The 7103-nt window shown below is 44.0% G+C and overlaps 1 pseudogene; it reads right to left on the bottom strand.

The window, feature by feature from the left end:
* Window positions 1-3249: 3249 nt before the first annotated feature.
* Window positions 3250-3345, bottom strand: LOC118880451 (annotated as a pseudogene).
* Between the last annotated feature and the right edge of the window lie 3758 nt (window positions 3346-7103).

Below are 7103 nucleotides of genomic sequence, written 5' to 3'. Positions count from 1 at the left end.
TGTGGCTTTCGGTGGGGTCGGTAGCACTCTGTCATAGCCACTTTCTAGATCTCCCAGCTTGATGGCCTGGAGGCTGGAGACCTAAGGCAGAAGGGGGTGGGGCACAGAGCCAGCTCTGGGGGCAGGGCAAGGACTGGTGGGCCTCTGGGTCACTAACAGCCCCAAAACGAACTAGGCGGCCTTCATCTTCTGCTCCTAATCTCTAAAATCGATTCGTCAGCCTGAGCTTCGAGTCCAGTCTCAACGTCGGCATCCCCCACAAGCGATCTTGCGCTTAATGTCTGCCCCCGGCAAAGCATAGACACCTGAATACAGCTTTGTGAGCCCTCCACTCACCTGGGTTAACTTACCAGCCTTCCAGATCTTCAACTCTTGGAACTGGAACAAAGTTTGATGCTCCTTTTGTTTCCAACGCAAGGCACTCAGTAGGTGCACAGCAAAAAGTGCATGATGGGTTCCTGTGTTTTTCCAGACTTAGCCTGTGAGCTGTGTGCCTTTGGGGGAAGTGACTTCACCTCTCTGAATCTCATTTCTATGATGGGAAAAATAATAGATTGTTGTGGGGATGAAATGAGATCATGGAAACACCAGCCATAACACTCCATATTTCCTTTTTCTGCTTCCATTTGCTCTGTAGCACTGATCACCATCTATCATATATTTTACTTATTTTGTTTAGTTTTTTTTTCTCCTCCCACTAGGATGTCAACTCTGCAAGGCAGGGATTTTATTCTGTTTTGTTTGCCTCTGTACCCCCATCCTCTCAAACAGAGCTTGGCATGTTGTAAGTTTTCAGTAAATATTTGTTGAATAAATGAATGGATGGATGTAAAGTGATTAGTACTCAATAAGTGCCCCATAATTGTAGCTATCATAGTTTACCATTCTGATTAAGAACTCAGTCTCTGGAATCTAACTGAAAGCAGCGTAATTGGGACAGGGGAAGTTTAACATTGTGATAGGAAGTTAGGCACTCTGGCTGAGAAACCCTGTCTGCACCATTTACTAGCTGTGTGATCTGGAAAAAGTAACTTCACCTTCCTAAGGCTTAGTTTCCTCATCTGTAAAATGGAGGTAATAATACTACCTCCCTGGTAGGATGTGAGGATAGAATGAGATGGTAAATGCAAAGCACTTAGTAGAGTGCCTGGCACATAATAAGTGCTCAATAAACAATGGCCATCATTACTCATTATAGTAACACTCAGACTAGGGGTAACTTCTGAGCCAATTAAACAGTTTTTTTTTTTTAATTATTTATTTATTTGTTTATTTTTGGCTGCGTTGGGTCTTCGTTGCTGTGCGTGGGCTTTCTCTAGTTGCAGAGAGCAGGGGCTACTCTTTGTTGCAGTGGGCGGGCCTCTCACTGCAGTGGCTTCTCCTGTTGTGGAGCACGGGCTCTAGGCACACGGGCTCAGTAGTTGTGGCACACAGGCTTAGTTGCTCCATGGCATGTGGGATCTTCCTGACCAGGGCTCGAACCCGTGTCCCCTGCATTGGCAGGCAGATTCTTAACCACTGTGCCACCAGGGAAGTCCCCAATTAAACAGTTTTAAGTGCTTAGCTCTAAGCACTTAAAATAGGTAAGGGTCCAGCAAGCTCAATTAATGTTTGTTAAACTTTATCCGTGAGTTCCTCAAAGAACAGGATTTTGTTTACATTATCATGATCTTGGCCCCAGTACATGCTAATTAATGTTAAAACATGTTGGAAAAATTACACACTGAGCTCGATGAGTGAGAACATAGAATAGCTATTAGGATAATAATATCAATTGCCTACTGTGTGCCAGGCATGGTGTTGGGTGCTAGAGATATGGCAACGAGCTGAAACAAACATGGTGGTCACGACTTTCAGGCTAGTGAAACTTAGCAGAGGGGAGACTTTGTACCAACAGTTGCACAGATAGAGCATTGCAACGGATCAGTGAATCACAGCAGAGAAGTATATGAGGCTACAAGATATATAATATGGGTGGGATGAGGAGGGGGTTGACCCAGGCTGGGATTGAGGAGGAAGTCAAGGAGCTGTTCCAAGGAAGTGAGGCACAGAGCTGAGCTCTGAGGAGTTAGGCTGAGTGTGGGGGAAGTGTTCTCAGCAGAAAAAATAGCAGATGCAAAGGCCTCATGATGGGGGAGCACATACAGTAAAGGAACTGAAAAAAGGCCCATATGACCCAAATGTAGTGAGCTGCTGGTGGGGGTTAGGGATGAAATAAACTGGAAAAATAAGTAGGAACTTTAAGAACTAATTGGGCAGTATTTGATAAAGCTGAAGGAACATGCAGCCTATGATCCTGCAGTTCTGTGCTAGGAACCTTCTAGAGAAACAGACACAAGTTCACCAGGAAGCATGAACAAGGATGGTAGCCCCAGCTGCATTGTATGCAATCTCAGAAAACTTGGAACAACTCAAATGTTCATCGACAGGGTAGTGGACACATTACAGATATGTCTTTCTTGGGTTCCCCAGAAAGCAGAGCCTGAATCAAAAGTTTGCATTATATTTTATTGGGAAGTGCAGTCCAAGGAAGCAAGAGTGCAGAAAAGGGGGAGTGAGGCAGGGAAAGCGGGTGAGTCAATGAGAGTACAGAGAAGAGGCCATATTTACTATGGCAACTTAGGACAGTTCTGGGGAGAGGAAGAAGGGAGAAGAATTATCTACTGGCTCCTGATCAAAGGTTTGCCCCATGGGGTGTAAACTTCCTTCTTCTTCAGCATTACCCACACGTGAGCACCTAGGCAGTCACTCAGTGTCACACAGGGAAGCCCAGATGGAGGCCATTTGGTCAGAGCCCACGCAGAATCGGTCAACATAGTAATCAATGGTTAGGATGAAACAAGTGGCCAAAGGAAATCACCTGAGAGGGGAGGTGGAGAGGCTCTGAAGAAGCCTGTGACAGGTACCTTGTAAGGTGGAATACTGTGCAGCAGTGAAAAAGAGTGACCTAGAGCTCCTTGTGTCTACAAGATGACTCTGACCAAAAATTGTTGAACTGGAAGGCAAGTTGCAGAAGTAGGCACACAGTAAAGTTTATGTAAAGTTCAAAAACAGGCCAAAGTAAACAGTGTATATAGAAAAGCAATGTTACAGTAAAGGATAAATCCAAAACCGAGGATAGTAGTTACTTCTGGGGAGTGAGAAGGAGATTAGGATGGGGTGATGGAGAATTTCAATGAGAAATGCTGGTAATGTTAGGGTTTTTCTTGTTACTATTATTCTTTTTTCTTTTTCTTTTTCTTGTTTTTTTTTTTAGTGGAACACTTCACAAATATGCATGTCATCCTTGTGTAGTGGCCATGCCAACCTTTGTATTGTTCCAATTTTAGTAGACTGAGGTGAGCACTTTTTTTTTTAACTGTGGCAAAATACGTATAACATAGGATTTATCATTTAACCATTTTTAAGTGTACAGTTCAGTAGCATTAAGTACATTCACATTGTTGTGCAACTGTCACCACCATCCAACTCTAGAACTTTTTCATTATCCTTGTCTTAGTTAACTTGGGCCAGTATAACAAAATTCCATAGACTGAGTGGCGTAAACAATAGACATTTATTTCTCACTGTTCTGGAGGCTGGGATGTCCAAGGTCAAGGTGCCAGCAGATTCATTTCCCGGTGAGGACTCACTTCTAAGTTAGTAGGCAGCTGCCTTCTCCCTGTGTGCTCATGGAGCCTTTGCTCGGTATGTTTGTGGAAAGGGACCTTTCTCTCTCTCCTCCTCTTATAAGGGCAGTAATCCCATCATAAGGATCCTGCTCCCGTGACCTAATCTAAACCTAATCACCTTCCAAAGATTCTATCACACTGGGGGTTAGGGCTTCAACATAAGAGTTTCAGGAGGGGCTTCCCTGGTGGCGCAGTGGTTAGGAATCCGCCTGCCAGTGCAGGGGACACAGGTTCGAGCCCTGGTCCAGGAGGATCCCACATGACATGAAGCAACTAAGCCCGTGCGCCACAAGTACTGAGCCTGCGCTCTAGAGCCCACAAGCTACAACTACTGAAGCCTGCGTGCCTAGAGCCTGTGCTCCACAACAGGAGAGGCCACCACAATGAGAAGCCCGCGCACTGCAATGAGGGGTAGCCCCCGCTCGCTGCAACTAGAGAAAGCCCTTGTGCAGCAGTGAAGACCCAACGCAGCCATAAATAAAAAAATTTATTAAAAAAAAAGAGTTTCGGGAGGAAATAAACATTCAGCCCAAACAATCCCAAACAGAAACTCTACACCTAATGAGTAAATAACTCTCCCCAAATCCCCATCCACCCAGCCTCTGGAAGCTACCATTCTGTTTTCCATTTCTATTAACTTGACTACTCTGGGTACCTCACATAAGTGGAATCACACCATATTTGTCCTTTTGTGACTGGCTTATTTCGCTGAGCACAATGTCTTCAAGTTTCATCCGTATTGTAGCATGTGTCAGAATTTCCTTCTTTTTTAAGACTGAATAATATTCCATGGTATGTATATAGCACATTGTTTTTCCATTCATCCACTGATGGACATTTGGATTGTTTCTACCTTTTGGCTATTGTGAATAATGCTGCTGTGAAAGTGGTAAAGTTTTGTTTCTTAAATTGATAACAATAATATATTATTATTTTAAACCATATATATGTTTATTTCCTATTTTTTTTAAGCTTAGAACTGCATAGTATTCTTCTTTATTTTTTTACTTGCTCACAGTGGCACAATCTTTATTACTTTGCATGGCAGTAACTCCAAAAAGTAATTTCACGACTTCATTTTACTATGACAAACTCCATATTAGCCATTTCTTATCAAAACAATTGGTACATTATTAAAGTTATCTTTGTAAATATTCAAACGAACTGATCATTAACTGTAAGACCCCAATAAAAGACAATGAGCAAGTAGTGAATTTTTAAATTATTATTAAAAAAGAAGGGAAGGATGCTGGTGATGGTGACATAGCAGTGGGAATGTACTTAATGACACAGAACTGTACACTTTAAAATGGTTAAAATGGTAAATTTTACGTTATGTATATTTTACCACTATTTTTTAAAAAAAGAAGAACGGAAGGAGGGAAGGAAAGTGTCAGATCAGGCAAAGTCTTGTGACTATGGTGAGGATTTGTTTTGTTCTGGTTTTTGGCCGCACTGCATGGCTTGTGGGATCTTCCCCGACCAGGGATTGAACCCAGGCCACCGCAGTGAAAGCCTGGAATCCTAACTACTAGGTCACCAGGGAAATCCCTTATGGTGAGTATTTGAATCTTTAACAATTTCTATGCATTGCCTGAATTTTTATAAGAATAGATTATATAGAAGTCCAGGCAAGGTGTTACACCAAGGAAGGAGACCAAATCCTTCACTGATGGCTGGAAAAGTCAGGCCAAATGGGAGGGTGGGTAGCCTGTCAGAGGCTCCCAGCTCACTGCCAGCAGCACCAGGGTTAGGACTGAGCTGCTGCCCTCTTGCCCGGGGTATGAATGAAGGAACAACTGCCAGTAGGGGATCAGCAGTAATCAGACAACAGGCATTGCCTGAGCACGTGCTACAGGCAAGATCCTTCCTGGGTGCCCAGGGGATGGAGAGGCAGGTGAATGAAGGGTGAGTCTACCTGACCTTCAAAAAGCTAGTTCCCAGGTGAGAAGATAAGACTGGGAAAGGTACCTGCCAGTACAAGGTGATAAGGGGCCCCTCTGCACTCTGAACACACCCATGTTATAGGCTTATCTTTGTGTGTTAGAGTTATTTATTTACAGGCCATTTTAGCAGGAAGACTGGGGACTCCTTGAGGGTATTCATTGATTCAGACATTTGTTTAACTACTGTGTACCCAGGCACTAATTTGGGGCAGGTGGTATACAGTAGAGGCTTATTAAATGTACATTGCCTAGCATTCAGTAGGCACTCAAATGCTCCTAGAATTGAATAAATAATGCATGAATAAGCAACTTGCACCAGCCCTGGCACACAGTAGGTGTTCAATAAATGTTGAATTGCATAAAGGAAAGACTAGCACAGGGCCTGGCACACAGGAAGTACCCTCTTGCCTTTCTCACCTACCTCCATCCTGAGCCTGAATCCTGGACACTGAAGCCCTGAGACCAAATTGGACGTCCAGACCATCATCATCATCCATTCATCCATCCATCCATCCATCCATTCAAAAAACATTTATCAAGGATACTGTGTACCAGTCACTGGGGATACAGCAGTGACCAAGGCAAGGAAGGGTTTTTCCTCTCTCATTTGCTCACATTCTAATGGAAGAGAAAGACAATAAATAAGTAAACATTAAAAACAACAACAACAAAACAGTAACATTAAGTGCTTATGTTGACATTAAGTACACCTAGGTGATATGAGAGACAGCAGGGAGCGGTGGGTGATATCAGGGAAAGACCTCTCTGAGAAGTCTCTTTAGACTTGAGCTAAAGTCTAAAAGGGAAGTGGCCAGCCATGTGAAGATCTGGGGGGAAAGCAATCAAGCAGAGGGAACAGCATGTGCAGAGACCTCGAGACAAGAGTAGACTTGGCTGTGGGAAGAACTGTGAGAAGCAAGTAAGCTAAAAGGGGTGGGGTGGGGCAGAGCATGGTGTTGGAGCAGTAGGAAGGCACTAGATCAGATGAAGCTTTTTCATACCTCTTCTCAAGGGTAAGGAGCTTGGGTTTTATTCTAACTCAGATGCAAAGCCATTGGAGGGCTTTAAGCAGGTGTGGTAGGCTGAATAATGACCCACGAAGACATCCACGTCCTAATCCCTGGAACCTGTGCATACATTACCGCGTACGGCAGAAGGGGCTTTGCAGATGTGATCAAGTCAAGAATCTTGAGGGACTTCCCCTGGTGGTACGGTGGTTAAGAATCCACGCTTCCACTGCAGAGGGCACAGGTTCAGTCCCTCGTTGGGCAGCTAAGATCCCGCATGCCGTGTAGCAAAAAGGGGGGAGCTTGAGATGGAGAGATTATCCTGAATTATCCTAATGAGCCTAATGTAAACACGAGGGTCCTTATAAGAAATAGACAGGAGGGCTCAAGAGAGGAGATATAACAACAAAAGCAGAGATTGGACTAATACGCTTTGAAGAAGGAGGAAGGGGTCACAAGGCAAGGAGTACAGAAGCTGA

The sequence above is a fragment of the Balaenoptera musculus genome, chromosome 14 (genome assembly GCF_009873245.2).
Source record: "Balaenoptera musculus isolate JJ_BM4_2016_0621 chromosome 14, mBalMus1.pri.v3, whole genome shotgun sequence".
Taxonomy (NCBI): domain Eukaryota; kingdom Metazoa; phylum Chordata; class Mammalia; order Artiodactyla; family Balaenopteridae; genus Balaenoptera; species Balaenoptera musculus.
Note: the sequence above shows the minus strand (reverse complement) of the source record. Positions and strands in the feature narration are given on the sequence as shown.